Source organism: Oreochromis niloticus, linkage group LG7, assembly GCF_001858045.2.
Source record: "Oreochromis niloticus isolate F11D_XX linkage group LG7, O_niloticus_UMD_NMBU, whole genome shotgun sequence".
Lineage (NCBI taxonomy): Eukaryota > Metazoa > Chordata > Actinopteri > Cichliformes > Cichlidae > Oreochromis > Oreochromis niloticus.
In genome coordinates this window covers 14,541,216-14,554,310 of record NC_031972.2, presented here as the reverse complement: position 1 = coordinate 14,554,310, position 13,095 = coordinate 14,541,216, and the positions used below count along the sequence as shown (strand labels likewise).

Genomic DNA, 13,095 nt, shown 5'->3' with positions numbered 1-13,095 from the left:
TAAGTAAAGATACACAACAACTGCATTGTCTTAAATCTTCTTCTATGATTATGGGCCTTCTTCTCTTCTGAACTTTATTGCGTGACCTCAAGAGTGTCACAAGTCCCCCACTTCTGTTAAATCCAGGCATTAATCAACCAACATATCCACAGAGACTCTGCACATTTTGTCTGGTTTTTACCACTCACGAGTCCACTATATGAGTCGGAGAGTGGAAAAAAAGCAGAAAATGGCAGAAAGGCGGAGGCAAAGTACGGACCGTGTTGTTTGATTGAAAACAGCTTTCTGGTCGTCATTACCATGATGTTTTGAGAATAGATGAAGGCAAGGCTGACTCAAGACTGCAGCTGGGAATTATTTTGTTCCTCAGTCTTTGCTGATATTCTCAGAGATGATTTATAAACTCGCAGCTGTGTGTATAACGCGCTCACCACTGGACATGTTTCTTTTTGGATGGACAGGACACTGTCATGTTCAACACAATTAGTAAAAAAAAAACAAAAAGGACTCTCAGAAAAAAGCAGCTACATAAATAAATAAAATCCCAGCTATCAGCAAAGGCGGCTGTCATCAATAAGTGAAAGCTTAAGCCAAGTAACATGAAGACCGTAGCATGACAGGACTGTGTAAAGCCTCTGCAGAAGCCAAGCTCTGACACAAGTGTTTTAAAGCCTGCAACAGTGACTCAAGAATAATAAATCAGAAATAAAATTCAATAACATGGAAAATGTGAGGCAGTAAAAAAAATCAAACAAGTGATATCAAAAAAAGCAAGAAAACTTCCTCATGTTTTAGCATCAAATCAATCAGTGTTCTCCAATCTAATCTCTAAATGCACACAACATATATATTAGTTGTGTTTTTTAGTGTGTTTTTTTTCTCCCTTCTCAGTAGCTTTTCAGTTTATTTTAAGTCACTGATTTTGGCAGCTTGTGGAAATTTAATGCCGGTTTCCTTGGGGAATCCTTCAACATAGGAAAGGAATTTATCACCCTGAGTCAGATCTTTTTCCAGTTTTCCAGACTGAAGAAAGGATAACCCTATGGGGGTGGAAGCCTTGTTCACTGATGAGGGGGTGGGAGTGGGTGATTCACCACAGCTACCCCCCCTTAAGCCTCTTGCCTCAACTTTCCCCAGGAGGGATTCATTACCAAGTGGAAGAGATGATGGTCATGGAAAAAAAAATGAATGCATTGCCTCTGTTGTTCTGTATGATCAGTGCAGACAGGTTTCTCATGATGGTCAGTTAAGCAGTGATCAGCTGAAATAGTGCTCCAAACAAGGACAGGAAGGAGGAGGGGAAAAAAAAAGAAGAAGAGGAGGGAGGGAGGGAGCCGAAGAGAATGACAGACAGATAGACTGGTTATGTGGCAGGGCAGTGTCTGTGGCTCTGGTGGTAATGCATCCTAACTCGGCTCAGAGTTCAGGATCAAGGTTCTGGAGAGCACTGCTCTGCCGTGGTCCGCTGTGCTCCACGGGCCCTGCTGGAGTTAACAGAGTTACAAGCTGCTGTGGAGGATTAGTGGGTCATGGTGCAATCAGTTTTGGTCTCTGTAGTACACAGCGCCGTAGCTCCGCAAACGCACATAACGCACACTGCGTAGGGCACCAAATGGCCGGTAGGGCACCAAAAAAATCAGGGTCGTAAAAAAAAAAAAAGTAAACCATATTAATACTATAAATATCATATGCATTAATATGGTTAAACAATACAAAAGCAACATAAAACAATTTTCCCGAGAAAAGGGGTGAATCTGCTTTGTGCCCTGTCTCCAGTCTCCTCCTGGTGCCCCCCCCCCACTCCCAGTGGTCTGTTCTATAATGCCTCAATTCGGTATTGGTAAACACCTGTTTGAACATGGCCTCGAAACGGCAACAGGAGTCGGGAGCGGAGAAAAGAAAGAAGAAGAGGAAGCGTGATGAAACTCAGGCGTCGCTTGCCGGTAAGGCAATGTTTAAATAATAACAATAAAAAAAGTTCATTATTGTAGCCCTTGCTTGCACGCTCATGTCCGTCAACTCTGTGATAGCTCCTGTTAGCAGTGTTCATACTGTGTTAACAAATGTTGCAAATGATTGATGTTGGGTAGTTTGTTTACGTTGTGGATATGAATATAGAATGGACTACTAAAAGCAACTCATCATGGTCACTCAATTGACGGTTTTCAGATAACGTTAGCAATCGTGAGACTAGCATTTCCCTCCTCAGGTTGCTAGCTGGCTAACGTCATGCATGCTACTGATTAACCTTAACTTTGGGATAGGTCAGTGATGCAGTCAAGTATTATTATCAGATTAGACAAGATTACTTTGTATGTTGCTGCATTTCAGGATATCTATAAAGACGCATATCTTATTTATGCGGCATAAATAAGATATAGGTTTCATATTACAGTGTAATATGAAACCTATATCTTCCAGTAATATAGATTTCCTACTTGCGCATTTATATCAAATTATGTACAGCATGTTTATATTGCCATTTGCCATTATGAAAATCTATACATGTAAAATATAGTTAGTAATTTTTAAATGTACCAGTGACTTACTTAATTTATTAGTCTTATAATGCAATTTTTCGTAGGCCTACTGTAGATTCAAAATTGTATTTCTGTAAAATCCCTGAATATTTTCTCTTGTATGCAGGGTCAATGCTTAAATATGTTCAAGGAGGATCTCAAGGACAGGATGAACCATCCAGTAGTAGTGCCATCCCTGGACATCAACCACCAGCCATTGTAGACCCTGCAACAATCCCTAGCCAAGAAGAACAAGAACCATCAACCACCAGTTCAGGTACAGTTCCATACACAAGTACCACTGAGAGTCCTGTCACTGAGAGACTATCAGAAAGTGACACTGTGGAGACATGTGTGCCCCCTTCAACCGATCCTGCTCTTTGGCCAGCTCACATTGTAGATGCTGATCGTGTTGAAATTGTGCGGAGAGGTCCTTTTAATGTCAGCTCTGATTTTAATTTTCCAAAGGGGCCTGAGTATTTATTTGTAACAGTATTTTTAACCTCCTTTAACCTTATTTATTTGTTTAACTGTCATGTTTGTTGTTATTTAATTAAACAAATTCCACTGAGAAATTCAAAAGTATTAATGTTTTTTTGTTTTTTTTTAAGTGGCGGGGGGGGGGGCACCATAAAGCATTTGTGCTTAGGGCACCCAAATGGCTAGCAACGGCCCTGGTAGTACAACACACATAGGTTTGGGATATATATCCTTCCTCCCCTGCGTTCTTTTTCTATTGATTTTTTCCCCTTGCATAATACATTTGGACATCCCTACAACTTGCTCCTTTCCACACTTTCCCCTTCAACTCGACTTAACGTGTTCTGTCTCCTGACAGTCGTAAAACAAAGACAAACGTAACAGCAGATGAAAGTTAGACAATGAATAAGGAATAATAGAAGATAACTGGGACGTTTCGAGCTATATTGAGTGATCTGGGGAGTATGAAAGCTGATTATAAAACACTAAATCAAGGGTTAGGCTAAGATTTTGTTTGCCAAGGCATGTTGCAGCATTGGAACAAACATCTGGCAGACAGCTTTGTGCCGATCCCTTCAACCACTGACTTGTCTCTTTCTTGTATTCCCCACTCTCCAAGCATGTGTGTGTGTATTTCACATGTTTACATCTTTGTATCAGTGTGAAACTCTATGTTGCCAACTGTATGTGCACTATTCTATGGGCTCCTCCATTTGCGTTTGCCAATATAAGGGACAGAGATAAATCATGTGGATTTGAACGAGCTAATAAATGTTCTTTCATCAAACAGAGCACAAGAACAGCAACAGATAACAAAACCGGATTAATATCGCCTCTCTCTCCTTCAGATGTTTTACAGCCGTCATAAAAAATTCTCATTATTTGACAGGCAGTCACTTACATGATTTCAAATTACTCAATGGAGCACGGGGTGGGAGAAGTGTGTCCCCCTCTAGTGGTGAGAATAAGAAATAAACATATATAACACCTCCAGAGCCTCTCCAGTTTTCTCACCTTGTCGCACAACTTTTCAAACATCTGCGGACATTTAAACAAATAAAAAAAAGTTTGAACTTTGACACATTAAAACAAGAAAAAAAAGATCTGAAACTGATCTTTCAGTATGTTGTTAGGTGATATTCAACCTCTCGTTACATGATCCTTGAGGTTTGGAAATATTGCATCAGCTTGAAAAAAAATAAAATTTTTAGAAACCCTCAAAGCATTTCCTTTTTTTTCTCTCTCCAACAGAGGCACGGACCAGAGTTTGTGTGGGCCTTAGTTTGTGATTCATTAGAGCTGGGGGAGGTTGGGGTGATGTGTTTACACTGGTTATACATCCCATTTTTTTGTCTGTGTGCATCAGATAAACAGTCTTTTTTTTCTGTCCTCTCTTCTTCCCTTTCTCTCCATACTGCTGATGTGTCACAACCCCCCTATTCCTCTGCAGTTCCCCCTTCTCACACACACACACACACACACACACACACACACACACACACACACACACGCTGGCTCTACCGTTTCCAGATGTGTGCAGAGATGATGTCATGGCAGACCGGAGGCATTGGCCTCTTATCCTTCTCTTTCTCTCCAGAAAACATTCATCACAGACGAAGGCGCACGAGGCGGAAGAGCACAGCGTTGATAAGTTCCCAGACAACAACGTGAGAGAACAGCGCTTAAAATAAGGCTATCTACCTCTGATTAGTTCACAGAGTAGGATTTTCTGACTCACAGGCTGTTTGTCATAGACTCCCACCGGGGCTGTCCACCACCAGATCTCAGAGCATGAAAAAAATGTTCTTTCATTTTGACTTACATTACACCCCTGACTACCAGCGGTACCTGAACATCCTAAAACATGTGTAGGCTGCTGCAGCTGTTGCTTTGTACAAAAGTGGGTTAACTACCACTGACACACGGAGAACAAGAGGGGCAGGAGTTAGTGAGTGTTGTTTCAGTTGCTAGACAACTGCAGAGTAAATAAATTGCAGAGTAAAAAAACGGCACCGGTCCACAGCACGAGGCCTGTCTGAGATCTCTTGGGGATCATGAAAAAGGGGAATGACTAGCGAGGGATAACATGAGCTGTCCCTAGCCTTGTTACACACCACAGCTGGGCCGGAATTCAGGCCTCAGACACCAGCTGTAAGCGAGAAACCCAACTAACACCCCCAGGAAAAAAAAACTCAAACTTTTTTGGGGTTAGCACAACTAATACTATCCACTGTCCACTGCTAAAATAGATGCACCTTTTCTACTCAAAAGAGCAAGCAACTTATTCCCATGATTTAAATGCCATCTGAAAGTCACCACAGCACATTCATAACTTATAAAGAAAGACCCTACCCATGTTAATTAACTCTAGATCAGTTTGTCCCTTTCTTCTTAAATTGTTGCTTCAGCTCATTGAGGTTTGCAGGCACAGCATTTCAGTCAGTTGCGGTCTAGACTTTGACTAGTACATCGCAACACCTTGATTCTTTTCCTTTCCAGCCGTTCTGTTTTGGATTTGCGGCTGTGCTTGGCATCATTGTTTTGTTGCATGACCTAATTTGGACCATGCTTTAGCTGTTGGACACATGGCCTCACATTTGACTTTAGAATACTTTGGTATTCAGTTCATGGTCAATTCAAGATGACTGCAAAGTCCTTTGACTACAAAACAAGCCCTCCACCAGCATGCTTGAAGTTGGTATGAGGTGTTTGTGCTGATATGCTGTGTTTGGCTTTTGCCAAAGGTGGCACGTGCATCTACACTTTGGTCTCATCAGTCCAAAGACCTGTTGCAGAAGTTTTGTGAGCTGTTCAGATGTAAATTTGCAAAACTATTGCGCGCTGCCGTGTTCTATTCAGACCTACGAGGCTGTTGCCTGGCAACCAATCCAAACAAGCCATATTTGTTCAGTCTTCTTCTGATTGTACTGTTATGAACCCTCACATTTAGCATGCTAACTGAGACCTGTCTGAGATGTACTTCTCAGAGCATTGCATGATCTGACCCTGGGGTGAATTTGCTGAGATGTCCACTCCATGTAAGATTGTGGTGCTGGTTTCACACATGCCTGAATGCTTCAGTAAACTGCCAACACTTCTGCAAGGTGCTCATTTTGGATGACGATCAGGTAATCAAGTGCATTTGGTTAGCAGCACCTGGACGCTGGATGCTACTTACCCTCTTAATTCACGTTAAAGGAGTAAGGGTGTGCTTAGTTCTTCATAGGACTACATAGAGTCCTGTGAAAACCTTTGTTTTCACATGACTGTATGCATGATCATTGAGGAAGAGAAATTAAGGGGTAATGTACAAATCAATCTTGGACTTAGCTCCACTTAAACACTGTATATAAAAGATATACATAGTTTCTGATCTGAAAAGTTACACCTTTAAACCTGCATCCTTCCAGCAGTGGGTGATTTTGGTTACCAAATGAAAAATTACCCTGCATCCTTACTTGATTGTATAGCTCAGTAAACTTTTCCATAACAAATGAATGGTCTCAACAGCTAGTTTAAAATCTCCTTTTTCAAATCTCCTTCAATACAGCGTGGGGTAATTTTGTAGATGGTAGATGCTCCCAAATGGTAACAAAAAGCCAATTAAAAGAGATTTAAGAGTGTCTCTGCTGATGCCATGCACAATGGAAGAGAAAGGACTGTGCACAGCTGAAAAACATTAAAAAATGATTGTGAATGTCGGTGACAAAGCACCAGAGACAGCTCAGAAAACAAAGTTTGTGAAAACACATTTTGTTTGCTCGATGAGAATTTAATGAGCAGTGTCTTTCGGAAGTCTCGGCTTAATTTACAATACAATGAGCATTTAGTGTCTTCTGTTAGTACAAAGAGCAAAAACTGTGAGAATTACCACATAATTGAAACCATAAACAGTGAGCATGCTGTATGGAATTACAACCTTTCCAGCCACAGGTGTAGCTAACACCATTAACAATGACTATGGCCCATTTAGGTGCTCCAGTTCCAGGCGTCTGGCATTCTGGGTGATGACTCACTTGGTATGAATTACTGGGACACCTAATGGAACAGAGGGATCATTAAAGTCATTAGTTCCACCTGTGCTTCTCCCACTTCCACTACAACTGTCTGGAAAAGTTCGCAGTTCTCTCCAGAGCCTTGGATCTCTTAAGTTTTGATCATATCTTCTAATTTCTCAAGAAAAATAAATTCCGTATCACGTTCAGCTTACAGTGTGAACAATTCAGTGTAGCACTGGCAGATAACTCTTCTCCATCAGCCCAGTGTGTTTAAACCTGTGTAGGAGATCAGTTTAGCAGCCAGTTGCAGACTTTAATAAGATTATATCACTTTAGTCGTGTAGTTTAAATCCCCAGCCCACCCACGTGCAAAGCTGTTGTGGTGCGTGCCTGCGCGAAACGTCCCTCCTCTTTGGACTATAAAAAGATCTTTTGAGGACACGAAACTCAAAGCAAATAATCTCACCAGCCTACAAATAATTGCTTTTGATTGTCTGTTGTGATTAAAAATAAGACTAAAACTTGCTTTTCTCCCCCAACTCTAAATCCAAATCCCCTCTCAGTCTTTTTTAGCTGAGCAGTTTCACTATAAAGGCAGTGTGACGAATCTTCCATCCGAGGCTAATCTGTCCCAATCTGTGTGGCACCTCTGGGCACTCTGTTACTCTCGGTTACACCTCCGAGTCAACTGATGCTTTGGTCGGGGAACAATCAAATGTCTTGTTTTAGTTTGCCGAGATGGTGAATTGTGAATTCAAGCAATGGCCAAAACCCACCTTTGAAGTTTGACTCCGTTAAGTCAGGCTGAGAAAATCATTACTAGCAGTTACAAGAATGAAACCAAGAACCGCTGCGGTACTTTTACCATGGTTCCTTTAAAAAAATACCATCACAAAAAGCTTCAGTGAAGTGTCCAATTACTGAGAGACCATTTAAAATCTCTCCAAACCATCTCTATTTAATAACACTGCTCTGTAATTTTAGAGGGAAGAGAGGAAAAAATAACTACACTGCTCAAAAAAGTTAAGGAAACGTTCAATCATCACAGTATTACAAACTTCAGGGATATCAGTCTGTCCAGTTAGGAATCATTCACCATTTGAATCCATTTCAAATTAAAGTGACAATAGCTGTGTTGAAGGTCTACAACAAGCCAACAACCCCAAAGTTCTTTGTTGGCCAAAGACCGTTGTTATCTCCGTATCCCTCCTGACTGATTTTTCTCTAGTTTCACGTTTTCCTAGTGTCCTTGTCACTATTTCAACCCTGAGACAATATCTAGGGCATCAGCACAAAGTCTGACAGTGAGTCTTCATCCTGGTACCTAACAGCACTCGGGATACCATTAGGCAGCACCTGTAGGCCTGAGTGAAGCTCCAGGGACATGTTTCCACAGTGATCACTAACACATTGCTAAAGTCGGCCATCCTTGATGAATTTGCAGGCAGCGTAATGTTTGCCACAGTGTCTTCACACTCTTTCATGTCAGCCATGTGTGATCACTGTGAACCTACTGCCATGTGTGAAGAGAACAAGTGTTGGACCTGCAATTCTGGTGTTCCCTGGCAAGTTATAACCAAGCTGCACACAAGTAGTCCGAGGACATTTTATCTTCTCCCAACGCAGAAGATACTGGTCCTCTTGCTGGGCTGATGCCCTTCTCCAGCTCTCTTTGTGTAATGCCCCACCTTCTCCATTCTGGAGGTGCTGGACTACCTGTGGACTCTGATTGTAATGACTGTCTAATGCCGCCATTAGAGACGAGGACACTTGCGAAATGCAAAACTAGAGAAAAATCAGGAAGCAAGGATAAGGAGAGAACAATGCAGTGCAGCTGTTGTCACTTTGATTTAAACCAAAGCAGGTAAAATGGATTCAATTCAATTTTATTTTAACTGACTTTTTCAAACACAGTTATGATTAAGTGTTGCATTCAATATCCTGAGCAGTGTATTTATAACACAAAAGATATTAAAACGGTTTTAAGACATAGGCCACCAGCAACATTTGAAATTACTCACATTAAACTCTATTCAGTTACAGATTTTTTAAATTTCTAATTTAATCAAATTCACTATAAATTCTAATAGTTTTACAATGACAGAATGATTAATGAAGGAATATTTTTTTAATTAGATTAACCTTTTCAGCTCAGATGGAACTGAAACGCATAAAAAGAAAAATATAGCTACTGTGAAAGCTTCTACCATTGCTCTTATGCTTCACCTGGGACTGGCAGTTGTCAGTTTGAATGTGCCAGCAATAGGCTAATTTGGGGCATAAACTATATTAGAATTAGAATAGGCACAAGATTAGCTTTGCTAATGTTTTATGTGGGAAAAATGTGTCATGTCTGTTATAGCACAAGCACGCCCACTATTTGTAATGGTGAGAAAATCTAAATAAAGCTTAATGTGTTCACCAAAAACATCCATGGGGTGTTTTTGAAAAAAGTGAGAGATTACTGAAAGTTGGTCTGCGTAGCAAGAGGTTGATTCCACTGCAACAGAGAAAAAGAATACAGCACCCAATACTTCTACAAAGGATAGGTGCAGAAAAGCTTTGCTTTTTGCTTCAATGAAATACTGTACTTCCTTGTCCTGAGACATAAAAGGAATAGATCCATGTTTCCTGCTTTTTTATTATTATGACACCAGTAAATATTGACTAGTTTGACATTTCTGACATTGAAGACAGCTTAGCCCGAGACAGTGCACCAGAAGATTCTGGAGAAACTTAAACATGACTCAGTTTTTCTTGGTCTGGGAAGAAAGTAAAGAAGAGGGAGCATGTAATTGCAGAGATGCTTCCCAGATGGAAAAAATGTGCTTGTTTTTGATTTTGCCTTTATGTGATTATCACTAAAGAAATGTGAGTCAAGCTGCAAAAACTCACCTGCTTTAAGAATAAGAAGCATAATGTCTCCTGTTAGTTTTCCAAATCTAATGACTGGAGTGTTGAGCTGTCTCTTTGTCTGTTTGTAAACTCATATATCATCTGCATACTAATGAAATTAACAAATCAGGAACCAAGAAGAGGAAAAAAAGGTATTACTCATTATTCAATTTAAAGCAATGCTTTAAAATGGAAATGTATGTGAAGTTTTTTTCCCCTCATCTATCTGTGGAATGGCATTTATGGCATATCATACAGAAAAAGCCAAGCTTCAAATAGTACTGCTCATGAATGATCTGTTTCATGTACATCATCTGGAAACAGTCTACCTCACTATATGTGACATCAACAATGAATATAATTTAACAAATGTTGTTAATAACAACCCAAAGAAATAAAATGTTCAATAGTCCTGCACTAATTGCAGGAATTTCAAATTCTGTATAAATCTGCAAGCATGTTTTTTATTCCCTGTCAGATGTGTCAAGTGTAAGACAGTTTTATTTATGTTCTGAGTAAACACTTTGCAAAGGGTTTATGGTCTCAATCGCTAGTTTAAGCTGTTATTAAAGACAGTATGATGCTTAAAACTGACAGTAAAGAAAGGTTTGGTTTAGGGTACAGATAACTTGTAATTGACAAACTGTCATATGCACAAAATGAAGTATTTTTGGTTTCTCAGTCAGGTTATCCCCTCAGTCGCACGGGCACTGGAAGTAGTAAGTCCCTGCCCTTAGCTCTTTAAATGAAGCTACATGGGTGGGTTTATGGTGAGGTCTTTATGTTTCATTCGCAGCAGTTTTAACTTCTCTGGATAGTGAACTTTTCTGTCTGTAAATCTGGTGCCATCTAGCATTCTTTTAATTAAAACAAAACAAAATAAAACAAAAAACAATAAGGCAATGGCAATAAAACTCTAGGGCTTCAAAACTGTAGTCCACAAACAAAGGGACGAAATCATTGTGACTACATTCATCTTTTATTTACAGTTGATGGGCAACCCTGAAACCAGAGCTTCTTAAAATTCCAGATTCCAGTGTCAATAACAATTTAGTGATTGGTGGCAAGTTAATATTGACAATCAAGCCCTAAAAAATGTTGATGACAGTCAAGAAGTCAAAAGGCAGTGTAATCAGCTGAGCTATGCCAGTGTCTGCTTTAAGTTTTATCAAACTGGCAAACACCAGTCACCATAATATATCGATCATGAGAGGAAATAATAGCGTTATGTTCACCAGATCACACACTAGAAACAAACTGATTGCTGATGATTCACTTTCAAGATTCAGCCAAAGGTCAAACGCTCAAACAGAAGGGTGGTGATGAGGAGCAGATAAACACAAAAAAATACTAAAAGTTAACCTTGGATATATTTTAAATCCAAGGTTAATTAACCTTTCTTGCCTTTGGCTGTCAAAAGACAGGGGATCGATCTATACCTATATCTATCTATACCATCACAGGTTTTGGTATTGGATCAATATTAGCGTGATAGGATACTTTGTTTCTATCCTCTACGTTCTGTATGTATACCTGAATTGTGTTAAATTCATTATTTTTTTGTAAATAAAAAAATATACCTCAAGTATATATCCCAAAATTTGCAGTATTGCACAGCACTACTGATTTTTATCATTTTATTACTGCCTCGGGCACAAATCCTGTAATTTGTAATCAGCTCAGGCATGAGACAAGTAAGAGTCGCAGTCAGAGTCATCTCATGAATTAAATCCAGAAGAAATTTGATCTTCTGTCCTACAGGTAGCTTAGGATTTCACTGGAAACAAAGCTTAATAATTATTGCATATTTTGTGGGTCATTCCACCTCTGAATATACTTACTCCCCCCAGAAGCTGGGGTTTGCTCCATCTATGATTCATAACAGCAGCCATGAGTCATCTCTAAACCCACTTACTTGGTCAACTTCCCTGGTATTTCATTTCACAAACACAGTTTTCTCAGAAGAGTCAAAATTAAAGACGTTGTCCACCCAACAGCTTTTATTTATTATTTTGTAAAAGGAAACAGAATAAACTATAACTGAAACAAAACCATATAGTTATTTTACCTTTGAATTTATAAGCGAGAGATACATACAAGCCCTCATCTCCAATGAGCTCTGACTGCGTGTACCAGTGTGGGGAGTCAGCAGGGATCTGTTGGTTCACTGCTGGCTCCACATGAGTGCTTTTGCCATCTACTTTTGGGAGATGAGTTTTCTGTGGTACTGCTGCGTGGAGTCAGAGATGGCCAAATGGTCTGGATGGTTGCCACAGCTGCAGTCATAGTGGGGAGAAAAAGACCTTATGAAATTGTCCAAAGATTACAAAGAGTGGCTGGAGCAACAGACGTTCCTTTGTCCTGCGGTGAAGGCATTCCTTACACTCATGCACTGCGGTATTCATTGTGCATGCTCACCAAAGTTTGTTTCCAAATGTCATTTTCCATAGCGGTGTGTGTATGATTATGAGTGTGTGTATGTGTGTGATTTAATGTGGGATCTAAAAGAGGACGACGACACTGGGAGAAGCTCCGCAGTAACATTCCCTACAGTAAAAATGTCACCCTGCAGACCAGCCGTGAGTGGCTCCGAGCCACTGTTGAGACCAAATTACAAGTCAAGGTGAGGAGGTCAGCGGAGGAATTTTGTTGTTGACCATTTTTTGTTTGTTTTGATGTTTCTTTTTTTTTCTTACAGGTGGAGGAGATGTCTTTAAAGGCTGCTGTTGTCTCCGAAGCAAATCCACAAAAAAAAAAGACACAAACACTTTTAGCAATGAGTGGAAATGCTGAGCTCACAGGGAAAATAAGCTTTTCTACAGTCTACCAAAACCAGAAAAATCACAGCACATGGGCCTTTTTTTAATGCCTACATCAAAGTCTCGGTGTCTCTTCTGGTTTCCCTGCTGCTAGTATGATCCTTGCCATACCTTCCAAAGAACAAGCTTCTGTTAGCACAGTGCATTTTAGCAAAACACTTAAAATTTCAAGTTAAAGCAAATGCAGCAGTCCTGAGCTTGCTCATCTGGGCCGTTTTTGCTCAAGTTTTCCCACTTAGTGGCAGCATATTTTCCACCACTGCACCAAAGAATAAACGGGATCTGTCGTAATTTTGCCAGTGCCTGGAGCAAAAAGAAGAAGGAGGGGAAAAAAGGAAATGAAATGAGGAGAAGGCTCACATAGCAATAGATTTTCTGCTCGAT

The 13,095-nt window shown here is 40.1% G+C and overlaps 1 long non-coding RNA gene across 1 annotated transcript; it reads left to right on the top strand.

Annotated features, from left to right (window-relative positions):
- The first annotated feature begins 1,440 nt into the window (after positions 1 to 1,440).
- Positions 1,441 to 2,799, top strand: LOC109202747 (uncharacterized). Its single transcript, XR_002062662.2, has 2 exons — positions 1,441 to 1,943; positions 2,647 to 2,799. It is a non-coding gene; the product is annotated as an uncharacterized LOC109202747 (long non-coding RNA).
- The last annotated feature ends 10,296 nt before the right edge of the window (positions 2,800 to 13,095 follow it).